Genomic DNA, 16894 nt, shown 5'->3' with positions numbered 1-16894 from the left:
TATCCAAGAGCCGACGAAATTCAAAATTAGAAACAACCAGCATAAGAACAGAACATCACCTCCACTCTGAATCCAACTCGAAATAGATATTCCAAATTCGAGCGCAATTCGAGAATCCCGCTCCATAAGTTCGAGCAAAAACTCACAAAATATCCAAAACTTGAACCAGAGCCCGCAAACCAACCAAACCCTAAGTTAGCAGATCTGAACCATGGCGGATTCCGAAGCTCAAACAGCGAGATCTCCAATCGTCGATGTGGCAATCTACGGCCTGAAGGTAATATTCAGCTTGTCCTTTTAACTTTCTTCAGCTCATTAAACCTTCGAATGAATTAAACTCCGAAATATGACACCATATATAAATTTCTGAATTTCTGAACTCCAGGTGTCAAACATCCTTTTGCCGCATCCTTCCAATCCCAAATCTTTTTGTCTTGGCCCACGAGTTTATGAAAATCCCACAGATTTAATCTCCTGTGAAGCGAATAGAATCCCTTTCGTAAGTCAAGACATTAATTTAAATTCCTGGGCCGACTGCTTAAGAGCCTGGTCTAATCCACCCGAGAGCTGGATTGCATGGTTTAGCAGAGTAGCAAGAGCCTATATGCCCTTGTGGCAAGAATTGAACATAGCTGATGTACTCAGTTTATCATTATCCCCCCTTGATAAAGATGAAAACCTTCTGAAGACCATCGGCTATTTCTGGTCCGACGCTCTGAACTGCTTCCTCTTTGGTGATGGACCCATGACCCCTACTTTGCTAGATGTTACCATGATTACTGGCCTAGACATTAGATCCCCTGATCCTGCAGCCCACAGAATGGTAGAAGCCCCCTTCAAACTTTCATCCTGCACAAACTGGAGTACTTACATGAACCAGCACATGAAGACAAAAGGTCTAGTAACTAAAAAAGAACACACAGCCTTTTTAAATCTTTGGTTAGAACATTCTATTTTATGTGGTCCTTAGCTCCAACTAAGAATTACCTTCCTTTGGCTTACCATCTGGCCCATGGCAACCGCACCAGCCTATGCAAACTTTTTCTCGGAGAAACATACAGATGTCTCCATCTGATGACAACTAATTTGCTCAGCCAAAGGAAACTCAGAACTGGAGGCCCTTGGTGGTTTATTCAGTTATGGGCACAACTCTACTTCCAGCATCAGATTCCAAACTTTCAAAGCCTAGCCAAGAATTCCTTCCCCGACGAGAATGGCAAGCCAATTTGATGCACCAGCTATGGCCAAGCCCTATTCAGCCTCCCTGGCAGTAAACTGAACTCGACAGATGCAGCAAACTGATTTAGAGTTTTCTACAAAGGTCTAGACAATCCCCTCTACTTTCCATTCACTGAATCTGAAGCCTTTGAAAACCCAACTACCTTCAGGCTGGATAGCTTTGCCGATGACGGCAGCACTCGGCATCTATATTCCCTAATGATTCGACCTGGCTTCCTCCCTGTTGGCATAAGTACTTCCAACAGAATCATCAAACCAGGTTATGAAACCTATCAACCAGTCGTAGCAGCTCGGCAATTTGGCTTAGGACAAGTCCCTCCCCACTTCCATATTCACCACTTGGTGGAGAGTAGAGCCGATTTGCACAATGGTCTTACCAGCTCAAGATGCTACAACATGTTTGACAACCTCCACATTCAAATACCAGCCGATATGTCCTTTACTTCCTCGTCAATCGACTTTAACACATGGTGGGGAATGTGGAAAACTCATGTATTCAGAAGAGTTTTAGGCCCTCTACTGCAGCAAATTGGTCCTGAATATGCAATCCCCGAGGAAGAGGTATTGAATCTGTGCACCTATTCTTTCTAAGTCCTCTACCACTTTACTTGGCTTACCCTGCTCACCTTGCTTACAGCAACAAGATGATCCAGAACCCATGACCAGTAACGGGGAGCCATTCCACTTCCTTCCAACCGCCCCTGATGTTCTTTTTTTGCAAGGAATCACCGCCAATGAAGAAAGTAATAATGACTATTCAGCCAGACTCACCCCAGTCGGCTTCTAAGCGGAGACAAACCTCTGGAAGTGCTGCCCCCCGAGTCTCGACTAAGAAAAAGAAGATCATCGCAAGACGAGTCATCAAGAAAACAGCGCAACCTTCCCCGAATCTATCAGAATCCAACACCAACCAGGTAATTCACCTCTCTGAAACTTCTTCCTTACGCATATATATTCTGGTCGACTACAATCCTATTTCCAGGACGCAGCTGGAGACATCCTCAGTACTGGAAGCCCAGCACAACAGGGAACTAACGTTCATGAAGCCGACACTGGAACAACTGAAATCCAAGAATAGCAAGAATCAACCATCGTTCCAGCAGAAATTCGCAGCGAAGGAACTGCAACAGCTGATGTACCGATGGAAGTTCAACCCGGAACTCCCGATGCTCCGATGGAGGTCGTGATGAACAGGTTGATATAGCCGATGCCCCTGTTGTTGCCTCAAACCCAACTGAGCCGATCGCACCCAGACCGACCATTGCTTCTTCCTCAGAACAGGTAACACTACATGAGCCGATTCTAAATCAGTCGATAACTCCATTGATGCACCTTGTTCCCAAAACTAACTCCAATATCTCCACAGGGCTTCAATATTTCAGATTTGCTCTCCTTTGACCCAGCATCAATGGGCCTGATTGCCCCTGGAGCGAAAGTACCATCATCACGGCAGCCGATTGACCTCGCGATCAGCTTCAACACATCAAAAATCTGATATCTGCTCCAATCAGTACCCTGGTTGATGATTCCTGCGAAATAAAGAAAATCCTCGAGCAGATAGAATCCCAACTCCCAGAGTCACTTCAGGTCATGCTCTGGCCAGCCGGCCATCTTCCCTTCTTTCGGACAGAGGTGAAAGCAGCACAACAGAGAATAGAATTACATCATTCTCAAATTTCTCTGAAAGCCGACATCGCTCAAAAGTGCAAGATGCTCAACCAGAAGAAAGCAACTCTGGATGCTAGAGATGATATCTCCGCGAGTACAAGGCGACTCAATCTCCTGGAGAAAGAACTGGTGGAACTCGAAGAAAAGGTTCGCACCACCCAGAGACTGATCCAAGAGGAGAAAGCCTCGATTGCAAACTCCAAGCAAGAAGCCCAAGAAATGACCGAGCAGATACGGGCAGAGTTCATAGAGATAATCACCTTGAGTCAACAGATAGTAACAGGCGATGACAAGGACGACGAAGCGATCATAGCAAAAGCCGACGCCATACGCGCAGAAGCCATCCATGCCCTAGAAGGGTTCCTGAACTAGTAGAACAATTCAGAGAACATTTAATGTTGCCTGTTAAATCTGAAACTCGTATCTATTAACAACATCTTAAGTCGATGGTTACACATCGGCTGCCTTGCTTATCATATATATAGTTTTTACTGGCCAACTCAACGTGTTGGCCTCTCTCCCCTTTTTTTTACTAGCCAACTCAACGTGTTGGCCTTTTATAATACAGCCAGTTGGATTTCATCGGCTCTTGTTATTCGCCTTCCCACATGCTCGGGAAATATTTCTTGAGGTGTTGGCCATTGACGGCTACAGGAAACTTGACACCGTCTAATTCTTCAAGCATGTACGTATTTCCAGGCAGGACCTGATCAACCTTGTACGGCCCATGCCAAGTTGGAGACCATTTACCATACTTCCTATCTTTAGTTCCCAATGGTAGCACTGCCTCCCAAACCAGGTCTCCAACCTTGAAATTTTTTGGCTTGACCTTTTTGTTGTATGAACGAGCGACTTTAGCCTTGTTTTCCTTGATCTTCTCAAGTGACCAAAGTCTTAGCTCTGTGAGATCCTCCACATTGTCGCTCATCAAGGCTGCATACACCTCAGCTGACAGATCATTCTGGAACTCAACACGCCTCGATCCGGCTGTGATCTCCCATGGCAACACAACGTCTTGACCGTAGAACAGATGGTATGGTGACGTCTTGATGGATCCGTGACACGAAATACGATATGCCCACAAAGCCTCTGACAACACCTCATGCCAGCGCCTAGGATATTCATCGATCTTCCTTTTGATCAGCTTGATAAGGCTCTGGTTGGATGCTTCTGCCTGTCCATTAGCCTGGGCATAATATGGGGATGAGCTGATCAGCTTGAACCCTATGTCATCGGCGAACTTCCTAAATTCCTCTGATATAAAGACCGATCCTCCATCGGTCGTAATGGTCTGGGGAATCCCGAACCTATGAATGATGTGCTCTTTAATGAAACTGATCACATCTTTTGATGCCACCGACCTCATGGGTACCGCCTCCACCCATTTCGTGAAATAATCCGTGACAGCCAACACCCATTGGTGACCTTTGCTGGATGGCGGGTTGATCTAGCCAATCATATCCATGGCCCAACCCCTGAACGGCCATGGCTTAATGATAGGATTCGTTACTGTTGCCGGCACCATCTGAATCTTGCCGAATCTCTGATATGCCTGACATCCCTTGTAATATTTAAAGCAGTCCTCAAGCATGGTAGGCCAGTAATATCCGTTCGCCTAATCAGCCACTTCATCTTATGGGCCGATTGATGAGTACTGCAGGCTCCCTCATGAACCTCATGCAAAATCCGATTCAACTCCGAAGGCCCCAGACATTTAAGCAGCAGTCCTTCCAAAGTCCTATAGAACATATCGTCCCCTATCAGAACATACTTCATAGCTTTGAGTCTTATCCTTCTGGGTGCCCCCTGAGCCGAATCCTTCAAATAATTGAAGATATCGGCTCTCCAATCTCCAAGTTCTAGAAACTGAACCTCTACATCGACCCCATCGGTTGTTTTCTTATATCCGAAAGCCATCTGTGCCAAGTCATTGGCTTCATTGTTCAAAGTCCTGCATATCCAGTGGAAATTAATGTACCTGAATTGTGACATCAACTCACGGCACTGCATCCATATCGGAAAAAGAGCCTCGCTCTCACATCTATATTCTTCCGTGAGCTAAGAAATCACCAGTTTCGAATCCCCAAATATTTCCACTGCTTCTGCGCCAGCTTCCAGGAGTAATTTCATCCCCTTGCGAACAGCCTCATACTCTACTAAATTATTGGTGCATGGAGTAGTCACCCTGATGGAAAAGGAATAAGTCACCCCTCGAGGCGATACCAAAAGAATTCCCACGCCACACCAATCATCACACGCCGATCTGTCGAAAAATATGGCCCAAGAACGTATAAAAAGTGCGGCCACGTCAGTGTTGACCCTGTCTGCAATGAGATCCGCCAGTGCCTGTCTCTTGACTGCCTTTGCAGGTTGATATCGGATATCGAACTCCGACAACGCAAACATCCTTTTTCCGAGTCGGCCTTTTAGAAAAGGAGCCGACAGCATATGCCTTATGACATCCGACATGCAGATAACGATCGTTTCCGCCGAGAGCAAAATATGACGAAGCTTTGTTCATGTAAAGAACAAACAAAGGCAAAGCTTCTCAATCTCAGGATAACTGGTCTCAGCGTCCAACATGCGTCTGCTGAGGTAGAAAACAACCCTCTCCTAATCGTCATGTTTCTGAACTAGCACCGAGATGATGGAAGTGTCTCCCACAGACAAGTACATGAAGAAAGGCCTGTCTTGCTGAGGAGTAACCAACACTGGAGGCTTCGACAAGTATCCCTTGATTTCGTCGAAAGCCTGCTGTTGTCCTTCCCCCCAGTGAAACTCATCCTCAGACTTGATCTTTACCTGACCCATGAACGGCTCGATACGCCCAGACAGATTGGAGATAAATCGTCTGACAAAGTTGATTTTGCCGATGAGCTTCTGTAACTCCTTCGTAGTAGTTGATTCTTGACTCTTTAAACCGATCTCGATTCCTCGCTCATGTACCAGATCTTCATTGTCCTTACAGCTTCTTGACTCTTTAAACCGATCTCGATTCCTCGCTCATGTACCAGGAATCCTAAGAACTGACCGGCCGATACACCAAAGGCGCATTTCTTCGGGTTCATTCTGAGCCCAAACCTCCGAGTCCGCTCCAAGACTTGACGCAAACTTCCAGATGTCCCCAAGCCGATGTGGACTTGACCACGACATCATCAATGTAGATTTCTACCAGTTCGCCGATGAGATCATGAAAAATGTAATTCATGGCGCGTTGATATATTGCACCGGCATTTTTCAATCCAAAGGTCATAACCATGTACTCGAACAAGCCGACCGCGCTTGGTACTCTGAACGCGGTCTTGCTTATATCCTCTGGGGCCATGAAGATCTGGTTGTAGCCGGCATTACCATCCATAAAGCTCAGCATTTTGTGACCGGCAGCTGCGTTGATCAATGTTTCCGCGACGGGCACCGGATACTCGTCCTTTGGCGTTGCTCTGTTGAGGTCTCTGAAATCCACGCAGACTCTCCATCGGCCATCCTTATTTTGTACAGGGACCACGCTGGAGATCCATTCTGCATACCGACATGGCCTGATGAACCCTGCATCCAACATCTTTTGCACCTCTTTCTTAACCTCCTCTAGGATTTCGGCCTTCATCTGTCGTGCTCGTTGTTGAAACAGCCGGAATCCTTTCTTAAGCGGGAGCCGATGTTCGACGATGCTTCTATCCAGACCAGGCATTTTAGTATAATCCCATGCGAAACAGTCCCGGTATTCTCTCAATAGTGTTATCATCGGCTCACGTAGGCTCGGGTCTAACCTTTTGCTGATAAATGTTGGTCATGGCTTATCCCCGGGACCGATATCAACTTCCTTCAAATCGTCAGCTGATGTAAACCCGTACCCCAACTTGCCATCGCTTGTAAAATCAACTGTGAACGCAGGCAACTCGTCGTCATCTGCCACGTCGACAGCAAACATGGAGAGATAACAAAAGAAAATTTTAGGCCGACCGTACGGGCTGGCCGTTTCTGTATTACAATTCAAAACTGAATACTCAATAACTAACCAACTGCTAGAGCAGGCTATTGTTTGTTCATAATGTAACAGTTTCAACTCCAAATAAGAATTATCTACTTTTTGGGGCCGGTTGCTGGGACCGGCCTCTCTAAACCTGCTAAATTCCGTAGCGTGCCAGGATGTGTTTATTCTGTGAGGCCAGTGGATAAGACCAGTCTCAATCCGTTTTTTGTCGCTTCGATCCGATCACAGTCTTCCAGCGCAATCCCTGAGATCGGCTCTTATCCTTCCGCGTCCCAGGCGTTCATGTCTGCGAGCGAAACCTCGTTGGAGTCATATGCACGGACCACCTCCACTTCGTCGCCATCCCATTGAACCAAACACTGGTGCATTATGGAAGGAACACAACAATTGGCGTGAATCCAATCCCTCCCAAGCAGCACTGTGTACGTACTCTTACTGTTGATGATGAAGAACGAGGTTGGGACGGTCTTGCGGCCAACTGTCAACTCCACATTGAGGACGCCCTTTGCCTCCGACGGCTGCCCGTTGAAATCATTGAGCATTACATTGGTCTTGATAAGGTCAGCAGCAGAACGACCCAATCAGCGCAGCACTGAGTACGGCATCAAATTGACTACGGCGCCGGTGTCGACCAACATCCTGTTCACAGGCTTGCCGTCGATGAGACCCTTGAGATATAACCCCTTCAGGTGCTTGTAGATTTTCTCCTTGGGCTTCTCAAAGATGATCGGCTGTGGGGCCAAGATCCAGCTGCGCGACGGCTAGCTCCTCCGGATGAGGCGCTCGAAATTCCGACTGGAGCACAAATACCATATTCACATCAGCCGACGGTTTCTCATCGGCTTTTAAATGCTTGGGACGCCACTCCCTCCTTGGAGGGTGCCTTGCCACTCTTTGCAGGCGCCTGACTTGCCCCGCGAGATCCGGGCGCGCCTTCCTCAATACGTCGAGCTACCTTGCTTCCGCCTCTTCGAGATTGCGTAAGCGCTGCACTCTGCGCTTCCGTCAGGACACCATCGTGGACGATGATACTTATCCTCCCCTTCGAGCTCAAGATCATCCCTGGATGGCCGCTCAACATGGTCGTCGTGACGCGCTTTGGGCCCCAAGCGCCGGAACACAGACGTCTCGCCTGACTGGCGTCCCCGAGGCCTGCACTCCAGGCAATCATCGACAGTAGGCAATCGGCTCATGCCGGAATTCCAACAGTACCTGAAGAACGGGCAATGCCAGTGGTCGCGTATAGCCTGGCGCCTCCCCAGCGTTCTCCCCGTGCGCTGCTCGTACTCCTCCTCTTCCGATTCATACCGGCGACGCAGCTTGTACTGATACTCGTATTTTTCAAGAAGCCGATTGGAAGCTGGGACTTGATTGCGGATGTGACGCACTTGTTCTTCAGTAATATGTTGCTGCTCCGACTCGTCTTCATCCTGGGGCCGTTTGCCAGAATCGGCCTCTTTCCTCTGCTCGTCATGGCGGCGTACGGGTCCCACCATGTTAATCTAGAACGCAAAATTCTGGCCCTCAGGTCTAAGATCTGACAGCCCCACCACGTTAGCCTGTGGGAACGGTTGACTGTCAACCTTCATCGTGTGTTGGGCCAAAATTAATCGGCCTTGCTCAATAGCCGATTGGATCTGCCAACACAGCTCCTTGCAGTCATTCGTGGCATGGGTGAACGAGTGGTGCCACTTGCAGTACGGCCTCTCCCGCAGCTCTTGCGTCATTGGCAGCTTGTGATTCTCTGGGAGCTTCAACTGCTTTTCTTTGAGCAGTAGATCGAATATCTGCTCTGCCTTGGCCACGTCAAAGTCAAAGTCCTTCACAAGCCCCTTCTGTTTGACCCACTTGCACGGGATGAGGTTTGCCCCCCGGGTCCACTTTGCCACAGCCACTTCTTTTTCCCCGCTAGAATCATCAGAATCATTTACTTGGGCCAAATTCACATGGCGCTTGAATTTTTCTTGGTACAGCTCAGGGTGATAGTGTTCGTACATCGTGAGCTTCTGCACCATGTGCGCCAGAGAGGTGAATTCCAACTGAAAAGCCAGATCCTTGATCGGCTTAGTGAGCCCCAGAACTGCCAAATCGACTGCCTCCTTTTCTGTGATGCGCGATGAGTAGCATCGATTCTTAACCTCTCTGAAGCGCTGTACGTACTCCGACACACTTTCCCCTCATTTCTGCCTGACTTGGGAGAGGTCGGCAATCCCGGCTTCAGCAGCCTCTGAGTGATACTGGGTGTGGAACTGGTATTCCAGCTGCCTCCAAGTGCGGATCGAATCTGGGGCCAATGACGTGTACCATCCAAAAGCTGAGCCCGTGAGAGACTGGCGGAAGAACCGGACCCTTAGAGGATCTGAAACTGAAGTCATCCCGAGCTGCGTTAGGTATCGGCTCACATGCTCGATGGAGCTGGCCCCTTCTGACCCGCTGAACTTGGTGAACTCCGGGAGCCGATACTTGGGTGGCAACGGGATCAAGTCGTAGTCGCTTGGGTACGGCTTGAAATAGCCGATCGCCTTTCTCTTGGGCAGAATGCCGAACTGGTCCCTTAGTATTGCGCTGATCTTCTCCACACTAAGAACTCCTGGGGCCGAGGGCTCAGCACTCGGCCCGGTAGCGTACTTCGCTAGCCATGCTTGTTTCTCCGCATCTGCCCCTGAAGCTCCTGTACTCACCAGCTGTCCCGCGCGTGTTGGGTTGATGTTGTCAGGTATGTACACGTACGTGTAGCCGTGCGGGATCTCCTTAGGCGGCTCGCTCAGGAACTGGCCCTCCCCGGGATCACCGCCGATCTTGTAGACGACGTAGATCGGCGAAGTCTGCGGTCCTGGAGTTGTGAGCGAATATGTCATTGGCGGCCTAGACTGAAGTGGGGCTTCTCCCCTGTGACTCCCCAGGATTGGTCCCGATGGGGAGTACTGGTTCTTGATCGCCTCCTGGATGACGCGATGTGCCACACGCTCGAGCTCGTTCACCAGGCTTTCTGAGTGCCGATGAAGCGAGTGAGCCACCATGTAGTTCATCTCCTGGCGCAGGGCTCTGGTGCGCTCCTCTGACGGTATGGACAGGTCGACGTTGTCGAGAGCGCCTTCGGGTGAGAACCCCTTCCACCTGATGGTGGCCGGCGGAACCGGCGCTTGGTTCTGAGGTCCAGTCATCTCGGCGGTGGACGTTGTTGCTGATGAAGGTCCCACAGGGCGTGCCAGAATGTGTTGTCGATCAAAACCCACCGGCGAGTAGCGACAGGCAACACGAAGAGCCGGGAGGCTGCCTGGCACCGGTCCCTCGGTCAACGGCTCAGATCCTGGCACACACCGACGCTTCCGGAGATGCAGGGCGTGCCACCTGACCTATACCCAATCAGGAAGGTGCGAACGTGCTTTCGACGATTTGCCTGCATGCACAAACACGTGTAAACATTAGTCCGAGCCGTGGTTGGCTCCCCGGGACGACTCTTGCATCAGCTTTAAAGAGCCGAATGAGTCCCGGTGTCAGATCAGATCTGCATATCCGGATATTAATAGATAAAGCAAATAACTGCAAAAACTGCTTCAATTAGATCTAGCTAATCCAATCCACGACGGTAAAAGCTTCACTGCTAGATCGGAACATTTTACACATAGTTAGGCCTAACGAGCGTAATAGATAACCAAACCTTAACCAGAATAGAGGCCTAAGAATAAGCGAAAGCCGATTCCCGGATCAATCCCTATTAAGATCAAGGCAAAGCATCTAATACGCCGCCAGATCGTCCAACCCGTTTGCAAGGCCTAACCTAGCAGATATTATGCCGATTCTTAATTATAGGAACAAACCATAACAGATTAGATCTACTAGATAGAAAAGAAGTAGGGTGTTATCTCTACGCGACTAACTCTATGCAACGAGAATTAGCGTAAGATTAATACATGATCACACAGAGATAACATGATATTCGTAGATGATAAACAACAAGAGTATGATAAATCTACTAAAGGTCATGCTATGAACATCAGGATAACTAGCACTACTCGCCATAAAAAACGCTTCAGTACGAGTAATACCAAGGTAAAAGCAAGAACAATGCTGCACTGATCGCAAGAAGGGATCAGGGCAGCATGGCGCTTACTTGGATGAAATCCTAGGATTAGAGGTGGCGGTGCGCCGAGAATTGTTGTTGCTAGACGTGATGACGTTCTTTCCTTTACGAATATCATAGGGTACATATTTATAGTCCAGAGACTTGGAAAACAAGCTAAACCAACGTGTAAAAATCAGACTCTATCTCTAACCCAAACTGAACTAAATCTAAAGATACATGGCCCACATGGCCCAAACACTCACGCAGGAGCCGATTCACAAGCCTTCTTTAATTCCTGCTTTAAGCCCAACTTGCTCGCGGCCCATTAATTAACCCTGTTAATTTATGGTGATAACAACGCCACCGTCGATCTCCCTCACCAGCCCATCTCAAGCCAATTCCTCTTGAGGTAAGCACCTTTGTACCCTCCTCCACCAGCACCAACTGGCGGCATTCGCTCTCCCTGCCTGAGCCGAGCTTCCCACGAGCTCCAATGACCGCAGCCATGGCTGCTCGGGGTGGACCCCCTTCCCATTCGTTTCTCATGCCCGGAGCCACCTGAATGAAATCCCCTCGCCCTTCTCTCTCTCTCTCTCTCTCTCTCTCTCTCTCTCCCTATACCCTCGGATTTGAAAACGGTGGACCACAGCTCGATTCCGGTGAAGCTCCAGCGAGCTGCTCGTGGGAATCAGCGGCGCCGCAAGGACGTCGACGTCCTGCCTCCCCGTCGCGTGACCCCTCCCACCTCTGTTTTTTTTTCAGCCAGCACACTTAAACAAAGTACCAAGCATTAGCCCAATTACCAATCCAAAACGCCCATTTGTGGTCCTACAGGCTAACACCCGTGCACTCCCTTCCCCATATGTTATTCCATTTTTGGAATTAATTAAGCCATCAACCTTGTAACTATATTATCTCGACCATGCCAAGTTCTTTCTCCGTAATTTCTAAATTCTTACAAAAGCATACACCATTGGTTCCCTCTATTATCTTTTCCTCTGAGCTCATTTTATTCTATTTTATTTTGTGTGCTTGCTTAATTTGTTTGCCGTTGCGCTGTAATCGCCGTAGCCGACGGAGTGATTGAGGAGGAGAACGAGCTTGGAGGCCAGCCGGAGTATGAAGGCCAGTACCGCGAGCCGGAGCCCAAGGACCCGTACCGTGAGCCGGAACTCCCGGAAGGCTTTGAGGACGGCAAGTCTAATCTCATACTTTGATGCATATTTATCCCAATTTTATAAAAACAACCTATTAGCATGTTTTGAAAATTGTATATTGCTTTTCTGCTAAAACCCGGTTGGAAAGCTACCCTTTGATTTTTATGACCATTCTTTGATAACCTAGGTTTGTCTCTAAATATGATTTACTCTGTTTGGATGATAAACCCTGCTAGCATGCTTAGGATCCGGTTACTCATTACACTTCAAATATCATTACAAAGTGTTTTCAAAACAAAGAAAAGCATGAGTATCAAAATGAGAAAAATGGGATTTTAGGGAAATAAAAGAAAGACATGCTTAGATGAGATGGATGGTGATTTCTGTGTGCGACGCCAAATGGTGTGCTCGTACCTGTGTGGTTGAGCAAGGTTGGGAGATATCCATCTTGTCACAATTAAGGACCGAGTTAATGTGTCATCTCACCTAACTCAATTTATTGTACAACCACTCGATCGTTGTGTGTGGCAACGGCTTAGCATAAATCTCACTAGCTAGTCTGTTAGTCATCAGGAGAGCTGGTGAGCAGCTGGTGATCAAGGAGACGGGATACGATCCTTGTGAATTATACCCCGGTTGGGCCTCGTTGGTAGGTCAATGACCCCTTGGTGGATCCCGTGTTGGCTAGTCAGGTCTAGCTAAGGTGGGCAATGGCTTCGATGGGATCTGCACCGACACTAAGGTGATCGTGCTATGGTACCCCGATTGTGGGTAAAGTGTACAACCTCTGCAGAGTATAAAACCTAATCGAATAGCCGTGCTCACGGTATTAAGTGGGTTATGGTTTGTTCACATAACTAGCGTTTCTTCTGGGGATGGTTGGGATGGCGTGAGTTGTTTTTGAAAAGTGTTCGGCAGCAGTGCCGTGTGCTACGACGGATGAGGTGTCCGGTAGCAACTTTTAAAATCTTGGATTATGTGAGAATCAACCACATTTTGTTACTCGGCTACGATAAAAATTGCTTTATGAAAATTCTTCTTTCTAAATAAACGCTTGCATAAAATTAGCTTTACCACAAATTAACCGATAGCCTTATCCTTGATTAATCATATGCATGAAATATGTATTATCCTCCTTCGTGGGTGGGGTTGGACTTGCTGAGTACGTTTGTACTCACTCTTGCTTAATTTTTACAGAGGAGGATCCAGAATTTTTTCCCGAGGATGTTGAGTAGGGGTTTCGTTCTGCACCCAACCTTGCCTGTGGTTAGGGTCACCCACAGGAAGCTTCGTATGGCGCAAGACTCTGATGACCTCGACATGGTTCACGTTCTTGTTTGGGTTTTAGTTCTTGTCCTCGCGATAGTGGCACTTCATTGCCCATTACCGCGTAGAGTTGTACGGTGATGTGCCATCTGATGTAATAAATGTGTTACAACCTCCTGGGACTGATATTTGTATACGCTTCAGGTGATATCAGAGCTGTAGGTTGGCCGTAGGACGTGACCTCTATGATCGAGACTTTTTTTCAAGCCTTTCCACATTAGGACTTTCCTTGTTTTACCCTTTTTCCCACACACACACACTCACCGTTGACACTTGCCCTGTTCTAGATGGCTGACGACGGATGGAGTGGCGGAATCTGTCCCGCAGAGCGTGGCCTCCATAAGTTGTTGCTACTTAGCCTGAAATGCGTCGGAGTTGTGGACCCACCGGAGTACACATACTGGGAGTACGACTCCAGTGGGCACCCTTCGGTGCGACATGATGATCTTCGTGGGAAAGAGCACCCACTATCCTGATGTGGAACCCTGGTTCATCTCCACCACTGGCTTTTGCTTCCCAGACACCTACCGAAAGGCCGCCCGAAAAGCCCTACGACGTCTGCGTGTGGTTTACAAACATCATCTTCAGCGGACTCCTATGAGATTTTTCCCGCCTACTGAAGGAAGAGGACTTGGGAGGGAAGAAGAAGAACTAGAAGATACGGTCTCCCACCTATCCATCTACCTCACCGGCTTGGACCAACTCTACCACGAACAGGCGGCACAACTGAAACACCAAATCCGTAGGGCAGAAAAGACAATCCAAGAGATGGAGTTACAAAGGAAAAGAGCCTTACGAGCCGAGAACTCCCTAGCCGCTCTCCAAACCGAATGGCAAAACTACGAGGCACTCAGAACAGAAACTGAGTTGTTAGAAGAAGAACCCGAAGAAACCCATTGGGTTAAGGGTACTCAGACCGAAGATGAGGTGTTGGAGCAGTGTCTTCCACCAAAGAAGCGTCCTATCCAGATCGAGAAAGAGTCCCCATGATAGGAGAGTAGCACACCTAAGCTAGAGCCTCTATCCTAATAATCGTGTATCCATGGAAAATGTACCACACCCTGTTGTAATAATAAGGACCATCTATCCCCTTTGTACCCAAGTATCTGTGCAAAGTTTGTTCACCCTATCTTTGTTTTCAAATGGCTGAGGAAGGATGGACCCAGGGCATTTGCCAAGCTGCACTTGGCTTCCCCAGCCTTTTGATCAATGCCCTGGAGGGTCTTGGTGTTTCGGAACGCCCAAGGTACTACAACAGAGAGTACGAGCACCATGGTACCCCCGCTGCAGGGTGATCCTGGTCATCGCCAAAAGTGACCACTACCCCGACATCCAGCCATGGCGAGTGACCGCCACAGGGTTTAGGTACCAAGACACCTATCCCTTGGTCGTCAGGAAGGCGCTTCGTTATCTGTGCCAGATTTTTTAGGGACACCTTGCCCCCACACCGATGAGGTTCTTTCCTCTGGCCGTCAGAACCCCAGTTTGGGAGGGTCGCATGAGAAGCCTGGAATGGCACCGCCATGAAGAGGACCCCCTGTACCAAGTGGCTACTTACCTAGCCTCCTTGGATCAGCTCTTTGACGAGCAAGCCAGCATCCTGAGGGAGCAGACACATCGGGCCGAGCAAGCAGAGCTCGCGGTAAGAATGCATCAGATCCGGGTGGCTCAAGCCGAGGCAAGAACCGCAGCCGCGATCAGTAGTGAAGCGGTTGCCCAGGAGAGTTTCAGGTAGGCCCGGGACCAGCGTATGCAAGAATGGACCAGAAGTGGAACGCCAGTCCCAGCAATCGGGAAAACCCATGTCCTACTTGGGACGCCCATCATAGGATGGGGACCACTTTTGGGGACCCCACAAGCCCCACCCGAGAACCCTGAAGGGCCTATTATCGCTGTTTAAGGAGAAGCTGCTGAGCAACCCCTGGAAAATGGAAACCTAGAGAACAGCGAGTAAGGACTGCTCATTCCCCTGGAGGCATACTCCGTCCCAGAAGAAGGCTCGCCCCGCGAGTAGCATGTCCCGAAGCTACCCTAGAAAAAGCCATCCCAGCCCCTTTGGGTTAAGTTGTACCCTTAATTGTGGCTTTTGTACCCGGACGTGTAGTATGCGTTTTGGTCTTGTCCTAGTGTTGTACCCCCTTTGTAGTAATAAAGTTGTTTGTGCTTGTTGTTTGTTAGTCTGTGTGTTTGTTGTTGTCGGTGTGCTTTTCGGCGGGAGGTGGATTCTACCTTTTCAAAAATACGAACTAAATAACTTAAATAACACTTAATCCAAATCCCAGTCTCACAAAGACTCTACCCAATCTACAGATGTCTTCCCGATGCGGTTCAAGAGCCTCCCACAGTCGGACCACTGCAGCCCCTGGCGCAGGAGGACCACCTAACGGACAGGACCCTCATCAGGAAGAACAGGAAGTGAGCCAGAACGAAGGAGGAAACCAAGGAGAAGCGCCACTGCCACCACCTCCACCTTTCGGGGACCTAGCACAGGCGATCAGCAATCAGACCCTCATACTGGAAGCCCTGGCCAATACCCTCGTCAATAAGCGGCCACGAGAGCAGACCATGAATGACAAGCTGACAGCTTTCCTGAGAACCAAGCCACCTACCTTTACCGGATCCAACAACCCCTTGGAGGCAGATGACTGGCTGCGTGTGATCCAGAGGAAGCTCGAGTCGTTCGAATGCCAAGACTGAGACAAGGTTCTTCTGGCAGCTCACCAACTCACCGGAACTGCCTTAACTTGGTGGGAGAATTACTATGCCGCTGCCAAAGATGTCTCCACCATCACTTGGAAGAAATTCGTGGAGGAGTTCCGCCGTTATCATATCCCCACGGCCACCATGAAGCGCAAGGAACTGCAACAAGGAAACAAGTCAGTGGAGGAGTACACTTATCAGTTCATAGAGCTTGCCTGCTATGCACTAGAGGAAGTGGACAAGGATGAAAAGAAGCAGGACATTTTCAAGAAGGGATTGAACCTAGAGCTTCGGACCTTACTTACCCCCTCAGATCTACCCAGACTTCAATATGCTGATGAACATGGCCATTCTCACAGAAAGAGCCAAAGCTGAAGAAAGAAAGGATAACAAGCGCAAATTCCTGAAAAGCAAGGCCCGCCAGCAGGACTGTTTCCAGAAACCAAGAAGCTCCAGCTATCCTGCACCAAGATCTCAGGCCCCATTGTAGTATAGGACCCAGTCCCAAGTGACAGGCCCCCAGGCCCCTAACACACAGTTCAGGTGCCAGAACGCCATGAAGGCCCCGCAGAGCAATGCCAGCCAAGTCACCACCAACAACAACAATGCTAGGGCTTGTTTCAACTGTCGTGAGACAAGGCATTACATTGCCAACTGCCCATATGCCAGAAACAAGCCTACTGCATCGGCCTTCTCCAACTCGGTGAATGGGCCTAGGCCACCTGTATCTGGAGCCAACTGTGTCCC

This window comes from Panicum virgatum, chromosome 5N (assembly GCF_016808335.1).
Source record: "Panicum virgatum strain AP13 chromosome 5N, P.virgatum_v5, whole genome shotgun sequence".
In the NCBI taxonomy this organism is placed as follows: domain Eukaryota; kingdom Viridiplantae; phylum Streptophyta; class Magnoliopsida; order Poales; family Poaceae; genus Panicum; species Panicum virgatum.
This window is presented reverse-complemented; position numbering follows the sequence as displayed.